This window comes from Phalacrocorax carbo, chromosome 2 (genome assembly GCF_963921805.1).
Source record: "Phalacrocorax carbo chromosome 2, bPhaCar2.1, whole genome shotgun sequence".
NCBI classification, from domain to species: domain Eukaryota; kingdom Metazoa; phylum Chordata; class Aves; order Suliformes; family Phalacrocoracidae; genus Phalacrocorax; species Phalacrocorax carbo.
In genome coordinates this window covers 58,179,288-58,191,922 of record NC_087514.1, presented here as the reverse complement: position 1 = coordinate 58,191,922, position 12,635 = coordinate 58,179,288, and the positions used below count along the sequence as shown (strand labels likewise).

The 12,635-nt window shown below is 44.8% G+C and overlaps 1 protein-coding gene and 1 long non-coding RNA gene across 9 annotated transcripts in view; one reads left to right on the top strand and one right to left on the bottom strand.

Annotated features, from left to right (window-relative positions):
- The first annotated feature begins 6 nt into the window (after positions 1-6).
- MPPE1 (metallophosphoesterase 1) overlaps positions 7-12,635 on the top strand; it is a 32,168-nt gene continuing 19,539 nt past the window's right edge. For 2 of the 6 annotated variants that reach the window (XM_064443041.1, XM_064443037.1), the window contains exon 1: positions 9,647-9,781. The gene's annotated coding sequence lies outside the window, so the exon portion shown is untranslated. Of the gene's footprint in view, positions 119-374; positions 644-9,646; positions 9,782-12,635 lie in introns of those variants that run through there. The other 4 variants (XM_064443039.1, XM_064443040.1, XM_064443038.1 and 1 more) reach the window with 4 other exon arrangements.
- Positions 5,863-10,153, bottom strand: LOC135311948 (uncharacterized). 3 transcript variants are annotated; one of them, XR_010371512.1, is made up of 5 exons: positions 9,939-10,153; positions 9,082-9,274; positions 8,867-9,002; positions 8,528-8,697; positions 5,863-6,676 (listed from the first exon to the last, which is right to left on the bottom strand). It is a non-coding gene; the product is annotated as an uncharacterized LOC135311948 (long non-coding RNA). The 3 variants fall into 3 exon arrangements; XR_010371513.1 differs by lacking the exon at positions 9,939-10,153 and having other exon boundaries at positions 5,863-6,001; positions 6,065-6,676; positions 9,082-9,499; XR_010371511.1 differs by lacking the exon at positions 9,939-10,153 and having other exon boundaries at positions 9,082-9,491.

Here is a 12,635-nt window from a genome sequence, read left to right as displayed (position 1 = left end):
CGCCCCGGCACCGCCCCGTCGAGGGGAGCGGGGCGGAGGGAGGCGCCCGGGCGGCCGCCGCGATCAATGGGGAAGGCGGGCTGCGGCGCGGCGCCTGGCTGCTGGGCGCGGACTTTAGGTGAGCCTCGGGGGCGGAGAAGGGCCGGGAGAGGCGGGCGGGGGGTGCCGGGGAGAGGAACGCCGGGGCCGCGCCGCCGAGGGCAGGATGTGGCGGGGAGGCCGCCGGCCCGGCCCGCCCCGCACCGCCGCCATCGCCATCGCCATCGCCCTGGCCAGGGCCCGGCCGGCCCGCCTGACATGGCGCCGCGGCCGTTACCGCCGGGCCGGGGCGTTACTGTTCCCTCCGTCCCTCCGAGCGGCCCCCCGGGGGTCCCGCTGCCCTCACCTCCCGGGCGCTGCCTGCGGGAGCGGCCCGCCAGCCGGGCGGGAGGCCCGCGGCCTGCCCAGCGCGGAGGGCGGTCCCGGGGAGTGACAGGCCGGCCCTCGGCGCTACCGGGGCTGCGTGGGGGGTGGAAGCCGACGGCTAATATCGGCCATCTCCGTTTCCATCGGGGAGAAGCGGGGGAGAAGCGGCCCCGGGAGCAGAACAGCAATTCAACGGACTTGTAATTTCAGCAGCTCGTTCGTGCTTGGGAATGAACGTGTACGGTAACAAACACATTGCCCTTTAGATTTTTCACATGTCTTTGTATGTCATTTTGGATTTGTCAAGGATGAGAGGACGAGAATTAAGAACCTACTGTTCCAGAAACCACATAAGCCAAATTACCGTGCATCTGAGCCAGCAGAACAGGGGACCGGTGGCAGGCAGCTGAGCGATTCTGATTCTAGATCCACCTTGTAGAATAAAGGGTGGCCCACAATGAATGTGTACTTATGGAACAGAGCAACCGGTCTGTAACACAACACCGAGCAAGCGTTGGGAACGCACATTTTATCTGCCAAAGTGAGGCTTTTCCAAATGGCTTGTTCTGATGCATGCTTGGTGTTGAACTGGACAAAAGAGAGCCCAGGGACTGAGTCTGTCAGCGTAGCTTTTTGAAAAAGGCCTTAAATACATCGAGTCTATGAAATGTGTTATTGTCTTTCAGCACCTGCTTTGTGGTCAAAGGTTTCATTTTCAGGAACCTTTGAGGGATAGAACAGAGATACTTCAGTGGTGAGCATATTTGCATTAAGAAAATTTCATGCCGCCTCCACTTACTATTCCTGATATGAACACAAAATAAATTATTAATATTCTATGGACTAGGCTAAGTTTAATTGGCTTGGGTATTCTATCTAAGCTAACAGACCCTAAGTCTAGATCTATTTTCTTTTATTTAGTTGTTTATCTTGTAGGACACAGGTGACTTTGGGATGAGAGGGACATAACACTCCTGTATGTAGACCACAAAAATAATAGATGCTTTTTAGGAGTTTTGGACCTTTTCCTTCTAAGATAAGTCACAAAACTTCATGGGTTTTAGTACAAGAATTCAGCTTCATCCTTTAGATCTCTAAACTGCACTGTGGCAGTGGATACCACAAAGATAGCAACGCTGTTGGTCTGCTTAGCAAAACATTTACGAGTTCCCACTTTTGAATCAGAAGAGAGCAACAAACCCTGAGAAGGTGAATAAACTAATACTCGAAGTGATGAAGTTTGTTTAAAGTATGAAACTGTGAAATTTTGCTTGAAGAAATCCTCATCAAACGTTTGTCAGTCCTTCTGCTGACTGATTATTCTGCTTCCAAGTCACCTGTTTCCTCTGACATCTTACTTTCTGTGTCCTCACATAAGATTAGTTTCATTAATTGCAATAACCCTACAGGCATGTAATATAATTTGGGATAGTATGGAACAGAATTACTCTGGATTATTCCTTAATCTCGGTTTCCTCCAAATTTTAGAAATTTCTGCTTTTTATTGAGGCCATGCTCAGCGTAGCTTGAGGTGGCTTCGGGACCTTCCCTAGAGAGTTTCTGTGCTGGGCAGATGAGTGAACATATTTACGGGTGAGTTGTGTGTGCTGGTGAGATGTAGTAAAAACATCTTTGACTTCGGTAAATAAATCTACAGCTAACCATGGCTTTGCATTCTAGGAAGCATCTCAGACCACAATAGAAGTGTTTTCTGCCTTTTTCTTTGAAAGACAGAGTTCTAGTTACCGAATTGGCCAAGAGTAAAAACAGTCTATACCTTTTGCTGAAACCATCTAGATACTATCTGATGTAAAGCAATTGGTTTCCTCCCTTGTGTCTGAAGTCTGATGCAATGCCAGATTTGTTGTGATTAGGCTACCACAGGGGCATTTGAAAGGTCTGTTTAACTCGTGTTTTAAAAACAGGGCAGCGTGAATGGTAGTGTATTAGGCAGGATGCAGAAATATCCTCACCGAAGGTAATGGTAGAAAATCCTCATCCTAAAGAAATACTGTTGCAAAGGGGGGAAGTGCCCTCCTCAATATTTTTCTAAGCAGAGTATGTCCTCCTCCTAAGTGATGCCTGAGTGGCATTTGGAAATCTGGCCATCTGGCTCAGTAAAATTTCCCCAACTTTCTCTTCGTTCTGGCGGTAGAATATTAGTAAAATGATCACCAAAGGCTGAACTTGAAAGGCTAAAATATTACCTGAATTAACCCTTGGTTTTTACAGATTCATTCCAGCTATGTGACTCATGCAGACAGAAGATTTTAAAAAGTACTAGAAAGTCAGGAAAGAATACTTCTTAGAAAATAAGTGGCTGCAGCTAGTATTTTAAGACCATTCAAATACTCTACAAAAAAATAGTTGCCTATAAGGCCTATAAACAGATGAAATATATTTCTCTTCATCGTTCTTGTAGTTGGTATCGACTGTTTTCTTATTACTGCTTGAAGTTTTTTCAAGCCTTCCTTAGCCTAGACCTGCCCGGCAGCATGAACTTCCTGCTGTGAGCTGCTGGGTGATTTTGAACATCCGTTCACCTCTGAGCAGGTCGAGGCTGCTCTTGACTCTCAGCTCATCTTTCATAACTGCCAAGGTCTTTCGTAACCTCTGATCTTTCATAACCCCACATGCTAGCCAGTTCCTCTCACACACCTTTTGTAACCTACACACATGCCACGTGTTTAATCTTGTCCACTTGGAATAGGCTCATCCTGGATGAACCTGAAATACTAGTGTTTCTTGGGTGCTTCATCTGTCTGAATCCTCCTGAGCCCCGACCAGATTTGTGTAGAGGTCGGGCTTCCTCCCCTGAGACAATCAACACTCGACAGAGGTGAAGACCTGGTCCCTCTGACCTCAGAGCAGAAAATGGAGCATAGTCATGGATTTCCTTCTCTCCCAGGGTGTGAAGCCCTTACTTAGTCATGGCTCAGCTGGAGCTGGCAGTCTCCTTCACTTCCTGTCCTAAACTGCTGCGCAGGATCTATGGGCACGGCTGCTCTGCGTGCCACCTGGAGATCCCTGTTGCAGTCTGCTGGGTCCATGGTGCAAAAAGCGGGGCCACTCAGAGGGGAAGCTGCTGCAGCTGAAATTGGTTTAATTATGACTCAGCCGACAGCTTGCCGTTCTCTTCTTCAACAGTAATTGCACGCTGCAGTGATGCAGTAAAATTGTTTTTTTGCAGAGGGAGGGTGACCTCTCTGTAGCTAGCCACCCATCGATGTGGAATCCGCAGTTGTCTTCCAGTGTGGATCCTTGTCACTTCAGGGGTTTGATGGATGATCTCTTAATAGGGAATTAAATGGGAGAGCAAGTGGCTAACTGCTTTAATAAAAACAGAGCGGGAGGGGGAAGAAAAAGGAAGTAATCTTTTGGAATTACTAGCCTGAGAGCGAAAGAGCATTTCCTCAGCATGACAGCCAGAGACTTGCTGCGCTGTTGTTAAAGCACTTCAGTGGAAATCCATGCAGATGGTCTTTTTACACAACATAGGATTATATTGGATTAGTCATATAAAATTGTTGTTTACTGTCTCTAGTCCTTTTCCCTGGAGCTTTTATCAGTATCTCATGAAGAATGAAGTTTGAGTCTGCCTTTAAGAGGTAACCCAGATGACAAGCTTTTTGTATGTGCAAACTACTACAACATTGTAGTAGTTTTGTGCAATGGTCACGTTGCAGTGAAAGATTTTATACCTGAAAAAAGAGGGTGTTTGGCCCAGATTTTTGTTTTGCCTTTTGGGTGTACAAGAGGGAAGGTAAATCATAAGGAGATGCTCGCTCTTCTTGCTGCACTCCCTAGAAGAGCTGTGCTGCTCCCGCTTCAGCTTCATCAGAGACAAACAGGAATTACTAACACCTGCATCATTTTTCATAATGCTCGCTAATGACTCATTAATGACATAACGCTTGATTAGTGCACTGTTCTAAGTGGTGTATTAGATGTTTCTTGTGTTCCCTTTCTGTCATGCAGGGTCATATTCTGACCACCTTTCTTCTCTACCTCCAGAAGGCCCAGGGATCGCTGCTTGGACACCCTCTGCATTTTCTGTCCTGCCACAAACTAACTAAAAGGTAGTCTCAAACGTGCAGTGCAGGAGTCTCCCTTCAGATCTACCCCAGGGGTCGGTTAACATGGAAATGGAGATTTTTGGCTTAAGGTCTGACAGACAGCTCTACTGGTAAAATGACACCCTTCAGTGTTTTCTTGTTTTCAGACTGGCACTGTCATCCTGGGATATTTTCCCTTCCAGGTATGGCTGCGAGAGCTTTCCTGGGTTGCAAGCGCCTTTCACTCTCTACCAAGAGATGTTTTTCTTCTCTGGAAGGAGATCTGTGGACAAGGTAGTACAGTCCCAAGCTGTTACTCTTTTTCCTGGACCATGCCTGTGGGTGTAGAATGTGGTAAAGGTCTTTTTCCCTGGCCTTGATGGGAGAAGTGACAGACTGTCTTTGCCACATGCATGCCAGTATTGTTTTTTGAACATTATCCACTGAAAATACTAAAAATAATACGCCCCTCTCCCTCAAAACAAACTAGTATTACAACCTGATATTTCTACCACTGAAGGTGATACAGAACTTTGGTCAGTGTGCTGTGGCAGGAATCCTTGTAGCCTAATTCGGTTTAATAAATATTATCTCTGGTTTTATCAGCTTTAAGATTAAATCAATTTCCTCTTATTCTAATATTTTATAAGAAAAGATTTCTGGTTTCTAATTCTGCAAACAGTCATCTTAAATCCAATCAGGTCTTAGTGCTTTTTGTCTTGATATGCAGGAAATATTCATGTTTTGAACTGAATTCTGAACTTTTGCATTTAGCTGTCCTCTGTGCTTGTGCCAAGGCTTGGGAAAGCCAGATTGCTTCTCCCTGTTTCAGGGATGGCTCTTAAACACAAATGGGATTATTACTTCCTGACCCAAGCTCAACAAGATGGAGAAAGGGCCTTTTTCCTGTGTTGGCCATCTTGTTTGGGATTGTTCCATGATTTTATAACTGCCGATTGTCTGTGAGATTGGCAGCACTGATTGTGCCAAAGAACATAACGGGCAGAAATACTGCATGAGTCTTGCCATCTTCCGCCCTGAAAGGGACTCAGGAGTCGTTGCTGATGAAGCTGGTGGATGGAATCAAAGAGAGATTGATTTGCAGCAGGTGAAATTTTCATATGTTTTTACAAAGGCATGTAGATTTTCACAGGAGAATTTTGATTCCTGGAAAATCTCATGAGGGTAGTAGGTCTTTGAGGGTTGAAAGGACACATACTACCCTTTAATCTGTGTGGAAAAAAGGATACGCTTGGAGTTATTGTAGGGTTGCATCAAGTAATCCCATGTTCATATATTTTCTGACAAAGTAAATCAATGATTTTGGTGCACATGTAGCTGGAAAAAAGTGCTATGGGTCACATTCCTGCTGTTTGGCAGTAAGTAGCAGGCTCAGCACCGCTGGAATCGATGACATTTTAATTCGTGTGTTCCAGCATGAAACGTATCTCTGTTCACACCACGCTGAGTTAGAAACAAAAATGCAAGGAGAAAAGAATGCGTTCAATAAACCAGCTGAATAACAGTGTACAGAAATGTTTCTGCTGTAATTGTTTACAGCGGAAAGTAAATATCTTAGTGGCATTTCATACATTTACTGCCACAGAGAAGTTTGTTAAAATTCATGTATTGTTAGTAACTCTGGAAAGTGAATGTGTTTCCTCATCAAGTTCTCAAAAGTCTTTTATCATTTGTATAAACTGTGGTTTATCTATACATGCAGGCTAACGTTATCTTTTGATTTTTGGATGCTTCAGAATCTGATGTCCAGTGCTACTCAGCCTTGGGCCGTTTTTACGGATCTGTCAAGTATCTTTAATTTGGAAGAACGGATGCTCATTTTGAAGCAGAACCACTCAAAATCCATGACTGCTTTTGAAAATGTTTGATCGTAATGTGCATGATAAAACCTACAAGAGCTGCAGCTTTTCAAAGAGTTTGAAGGTATGAGTAGGGATTTTTTGGCATCATTTGGATCAGCTCTTGTTTGCTAAAATCTGAGTCTTACACAAACTCCTTGCAGGTCTAGCTGCACAGTTGAGAAACCTGGCTGTTGTCTGCTTCCTCCATCTATCTGTAGTTCCCGTGCCAGCCATGGAAAAGCAGGACAGAGGGAGGCTGCGTGGCTCAGTTTCTAGGTCAGAAATCGTGAATTCTTCTTTCCCTTTTAGCTCTGTTGGCTAATTTCCTAACTTGGCTGTGTGTCGTTTTCCAGCCTGCAGAATAGAGAAAATATTCTACTGGTAACATTTTTTGAGCTTTAAAAATATTTTGGTCTTTAAAACTGGGTAAGCAGGAGAGCGGCAGTGTGCCCAGAACTAGTTGTTGCGTTTGTAGAAGAGCTAGGGAAACAGGGTTTGCAGATTTCACATCCGAGAATGACCCAAGACATATCGTGGGCTTGTCTTCTCTGCTACTACCGACCTCTCTAGGTTGTTCTTTGAGTGCTGCCCAGTGCTGCCCTTCCCATGCCTGCTCTAGTTTCTGTAGAAGCCCTGAATTAATCCATCTGTGCTTCCTCCTCTTTTTATTTTACAGCTCCACCCATAGTATTAAAAAAACCCTGAACAAACCAAACCTAAACACCTGGGTACTATAGGAATGTAAGTCCTAGTGAGCCTTGCACATTCTTTATAAAATACTATTCCTTGATATTCAAGTTGCCTTGCCTTGCATGGCATTAAGCAATTATGACTACTCTTGACATTCCCAGTATTGAGGAAAAAATTGTTATCCTACTCATACTGTCTCCAGTGAGATTCCAGTATATAGGGTATGCTGGATTCTACTGTGCTGGTCTTTCTCCACCACACTGTCTTATACTGCAGCTTCCCTTTGTCACTTGAAAAATTATTTCTCAAATAGTCATTTTACAAAGTTTTGCAAAATATCCAAACTACTACAATATCAGAGCATGTTCTCTTCTAAATTAGTAACATAGAATCGTTGAAATGGTGGCCTAAAAGGGGTTTTAAAATGATCTTTTTGTCTACTTGCTGTATGCCAGTGTGTTATGCATATTAGATATACCTGTATCCAAAGTCATGACTGATCATTCTCCAATCAGTTTGTTAAAACCTTTAGTAAGGGAGAACTACGTGTTTTTTTCTTCTTTGATATTAAGAAAACTTTCCCTGTCATCCCACTGAAATAATCCTTGTTGGAAAGTAACTTTATTTCTGCTCATCCTTCTCTAGAGGACATGGGAAAGAATTATTAACGTCCTTTACAAGAACCTAAGATAAAGTCACTTACAATGGTTCTTGGCAGTCTCTGTTTTCTGGACGAAACGAACACAGTTATTTCAACCCTTCCCGATATGCTGTATTTTCTTTCTCATGTCATTTTTATTCCTCTTTTCTAGACTCCTCAGGACCTCACCTGAGATCTTGTTTGTGCTGGATAAAACAGAATAGAACAGAGTTATTACCTCAGGATATTGCTACTCCATCTGAAAGTGGGATCTCCCTCTTTCTGCAGCACCTTGCGTTGCTGGCTGGTATTACACCTCCCAATTATTTTTTTTTTTTCTTGTTTACTGCTACTGTCACTAGTTACATCCAGCTGTATTTTTCTCAAGAAGTGACTTCCTGGTTTCATACTATGAACTGTCAGTTGCTAATTTATTCGATGTTAGTTGCTGATTAAAGTAGCAGTTTTGTTGCCAGTCTATTTATGGACAAGGTGACTCATCATGGGCCCCAAGAATTAGCAGTGTTGTGTGGCTGCTACTGCAAGTTATGGAACCAATACAGAAATCCTCACAGGCTCTGGCAGGAGTTAACAGCATGGGCACACCGTTCCCTCCCATGTACTCTAAGTGTGAACAGCCTCATAGCTTGGATCTTGAGTATATTCAGCTCAGCATGATGGCTTTTACCTTGCACTGTGATCTCTGTGTGGAGTTCAAGGAGCTGGCCAGATGGGCGAGGGGCTGATCAGCATTGATGGCAGAGGAGGAGAGATACTGGGATTTTGCTCTGGAGCTAGAGGTGTGCGCCACCTCCCTCCATCTGATTACATTACCGTTCCCACTTGCAGCCTAATGTGACCTGAGTGTCTCGTACCATGTGTTAAGTAAGTTGCAGACCCCCAGTAGGCATCAGTGAGATGCTGTCATCTCTCCCTTCTCCTCCCAGGCATGAATGGTTCCTCACAAAAATTGCCAGGCTCTGCAGGCAGGTGGGCTGCACAGTCAAAATGGAATGGTGGGTGGCATCTGGCAACACGTGGTGGGCTGTAAGTAACAGGAGAGACAACATTTTTTACAAAGACAAGAAATGCAGAGAACAAAAGATGACTTAGATTTGAGACCTAGAGAACGAGAGGAAAACAGGAAAGGTTTTTAACTGCCAGTAACAAAGGCTGGTGAGACCAGCAGGCAATCATTGCAGCTTTGGGTCAACCTTGCTGTGATCGGTGATCTTCTTGTGGCCGGTGGGTGCCTTCTGTTGGTGTGTTATCTGTAAGATCTGGCCTGTCATGAGGGTGGAATGCTTTCGTCCTGTCTGTATGCCCTGCCGTCTGCTCCACCAGAATTACCTGCAAAATACAAAAAAAAATGAGCAAAACCCAGCAAACAGCGGTAACACCACGTACAGCAAATACCAAGGGTACAAACCTCCACCCCGCAGCGGGTCACAGTTTTAGCAGGCAGGCTGTTGCCTCCTACCCTGGTGGCTGTCACCGGAACAGCCTATAACCGCGGATTCTGTTGTAGAGATACGTAACTCGCTGTGTGGGGCTGTACAGGGCTGTCCCTGCAGGTCTGTAACGGGCACTGTCTTGTTCCGGCGCACTCAGCAGCGCTTAGTCTCAGAAAATAAAATAGCGAATAAAACTAATGGCAATTAAAAAGAGCCGAGTCGGGACTGGGTATTTCTGCGCCGGCTGCGGGGCCGGAGCGCCCGCCGCCGGGTGGGGGTTCGCGGTGGGGCCGGGTCAGGGAGCTCAGCCCCAAGGGAGGCCGGGGCGGCAGCCGGCGCTCCGCTCCCTCCCGTTTCCCTGGCAACGAGGGGGTTGGGGGGGGGAGCCAGGGCCCTTGATGGGGCGCGGTCGCTCGCTTGTGACGCCCGCTGCTCGGAGCCTATCCGGATGGGCTTTGGTGGGGAGGGCGCCTGCCCGAGAGCGGCGAGGTGAGCGGTGGCGGCAGGCAGTGAGTGGGGCAGCTAGGCGGGGCCTTCCGCGGCGCGGTCCCGCCGGGGCGGAGGGTGCGTTGGAGAGCGGGCGGGGGCCCTGCCCAGCCTGGCTTGGGGCGGGGCTCGGCTCCCGCCGCCATGGCCGCAGCCTTGCCCCTACCCTCCCTCCACAAGTGCCTCCAAGTGAGTGGGGCTCTGGTGCTGCTGGCCCCCGGGGTAGTCTCCCCTTCCGTCCGGGCCGCGCCCCGTCCCGGTTGCCGGGAGCCCCGTGTTAGGCCCTTCAGCCGCAGCCCGCCCCGGGCACGGCGGCTTGGCCTGGCCCGGCCGGCTTTGCTTTTACCTTCACCTTCAAGGGCAGACCTCACTCTTACAGCAGCGGGCGGTTGCTGATCTTCCTTGTCGTGACTGAATATCGGTCGGCAGCATCGGTTTTCCTTAACGCCCTGTAGGTCAGGGCATGGTAGTTAGTCGCGTTTGGTGTGTTTTGGGGGATAGGCGTGATTGCATGCTGCTGGGCGAGGTGCAGCAAACGTGCCCGCAAGAAGCTGCTCATGCGGCTGTGGTTTAGTCTTTACGTTTCGGTTAGGTTAAGACAAAAATAAACATGAGGTTCGTTGCAGAGCTGATGATTCGAGTTTAGAAGTATAACTGGAAACTTGTATGTTTTGTTCCTTTGTAATTTTTTTTTTAAAACATAAAACCATTTTGTCTGTCATTCAGTAATGAATTATGAAGTTGCATTAGAATCCTTCAGTGTATATCCTAGAGAAGGTGTGTTTTAGTTCTTCATAAGGTTTGAAGCCAATTACTTTTCCTGTCGTTTTCCTTTATGTAGTTCAAGATAAACGTAGTAAAATTTTTGGGAGAGAATTTTAATCTGATATCAGCTCAGTTATTACTTGATCTTAAAATGTTGCTTGATTTTTGTTTTTAATCCTTTTCTTTTTCAGCTTAGTGATGAAAATGAACAGTTAGTCAAGAAGTTGAAAAAACTGCACGTAAAAAATAAGGAGCTAGAAAAGAATCTGGGTCAGATCCAGGAAAAAATGCACCTGCAGCGGTTAATGCGTGACTATGTCACAACCAGAGAGTAAGAATTGTCAAACATTATTTTTTGTGTCACAAGTGCAATGCTTCAGGACTTGTACCTTGTTATTCTTCAGATGAACTATGCCTTACCTGTTCTGCATATTTTGAGGGGCTGTATGTGAACAGGATGGTGGGGATGGAGAACGCTAGAGGTGTGTAAAGGAACAAAGGATGGCTGGGGCAACTGGTTACTAGAACTTTGGTTGTAGTAAACCAAAGAATTTTAGATTCAACAAGTAATACCCCTGCTTAGCCAACGTGCTGTCTCTGTCTAACTGCAAAGAGTTTTAAACTGTCTTGCCCACAAACAGTAGTAAGGTGGTCAAACTGCATCAATACTGTTTCAATGATTTGGAAACTGGGACCCTAGGACCTGAAAAACTATAGCACTAGTGTTGTGAAGAATGTCCTGCCAGGATTTCAGTACCTGTTTGCAAAAAAATTCAAGTTTAAATTTGTTGTGTTTATGATCCTGCATGGAAGCCTCTATTGTCAAATCAAACTGAAAAGTAATTTAGCCTTTTTCAGTTGCTTTGTTTGATCCAATTAAAATTGTAGAATCTAATTTTATTAAGCTGTTGTGTTTGTTCCAATTAAGTGTTCAAGTTCAAACAGAAACCCATTTATGGCATAAGGGTGGATACAGCAAGGATCTTAATCTAGAGGGTGATGGTGCCAGGTGAGTTCTTGGAAAGTGGTTCTTTAGAATTAAACGTTCTTCTCTGTGGGGTAGAATATGTTGTTCATGGTTAAGTCAGTTGAACTTTTGTTTACTGTTGCAGGAGCTGCCTTCAGCCTTTGAAACAATGGAAAATCATTTTATTTACATTTTAAAAGGAAATACTAAACCTTAGATCAATCTTGAAAATATACCTAAACAAAAACCAAAATGGATTTCTTTTACAAATCTTTCACTGAGGAAAAATGAATGAAGGAAGCTCCATGATGCCTGTGTACATGCACGTGATCTTTTTTCTAGACATTTAACCTAGAATTATGTAATTTCATTTTCTATTTTGTAGGTGCTTTCTGAGCTAATTTTTTATAGCTGAATTATACATACATATATATAGGCTAGTACTGATTTCAAAATAAGCCACACAAGTGATTCTACTTTTCAGTCTAATTGATTTTAGAAGTGAGCCACTACTTACCGTAGTTTGCCAATTAATGCTAGAAATTAACTCCTGTAGCTGCTTTTTGATACAATAGATACATTTTTGCTATAAGAAAATATATATTAAAACATTTTAACAGTTAGACATGCTACATAAAATGTTGGTCTATGACTTATGGCCTTATGCTGTGTCAGGGGAGGTTTAAATTGGATATTAGGAAAAATTTCTTTACTGGAAGAGGCTGCCCAGAGGTGGTGGAGTCCCCATCCCTGGAGGTGTTCAAAAAACATGTAGACATGGCACTTTGGGGACATGGTTCAGGAGGCATGGGGGTGTGGGGTTGATGGTTGGACTTGATGATCTTAGAGGTCTTTTCCAACCTTAATTCTATGATTCATTTAAAATAAGTAGGCTGCTCCATTCTTTCAATGGCCTTTTTTTGTCTGCTTACAGAAATGGGCTGTGGGTCTTACAAAGTAAGAGGCAGTCCCTACTGCTCCTGATTCAAATACCCTGGTTTTAGTGTTCCCTTTAGGTGATTGTAGAAGGCGTGTTTGGTTGTTTTTTTTTTGTTTTTTCCTTAATACCCTTACAGTCCACCACACTCTTTGCGAACTACAGAGGAAAGCTGGGTGTCTAGCTCTGGGCTTGAACTGAGTACCTAATTAGATGCTTATGTTGAAGAAGTCTTATTCTTTGAATCTAGTGCTGGACCTGCTTTGTATTAGGTTGCACATAGATAACCTGACTTAGGTTTTTTTCCTAGCACCTATTTGTATGTTATTTTACAAAGCTGTTCTCTACTAGTATTGTTCATCCTGCTTGTGGTG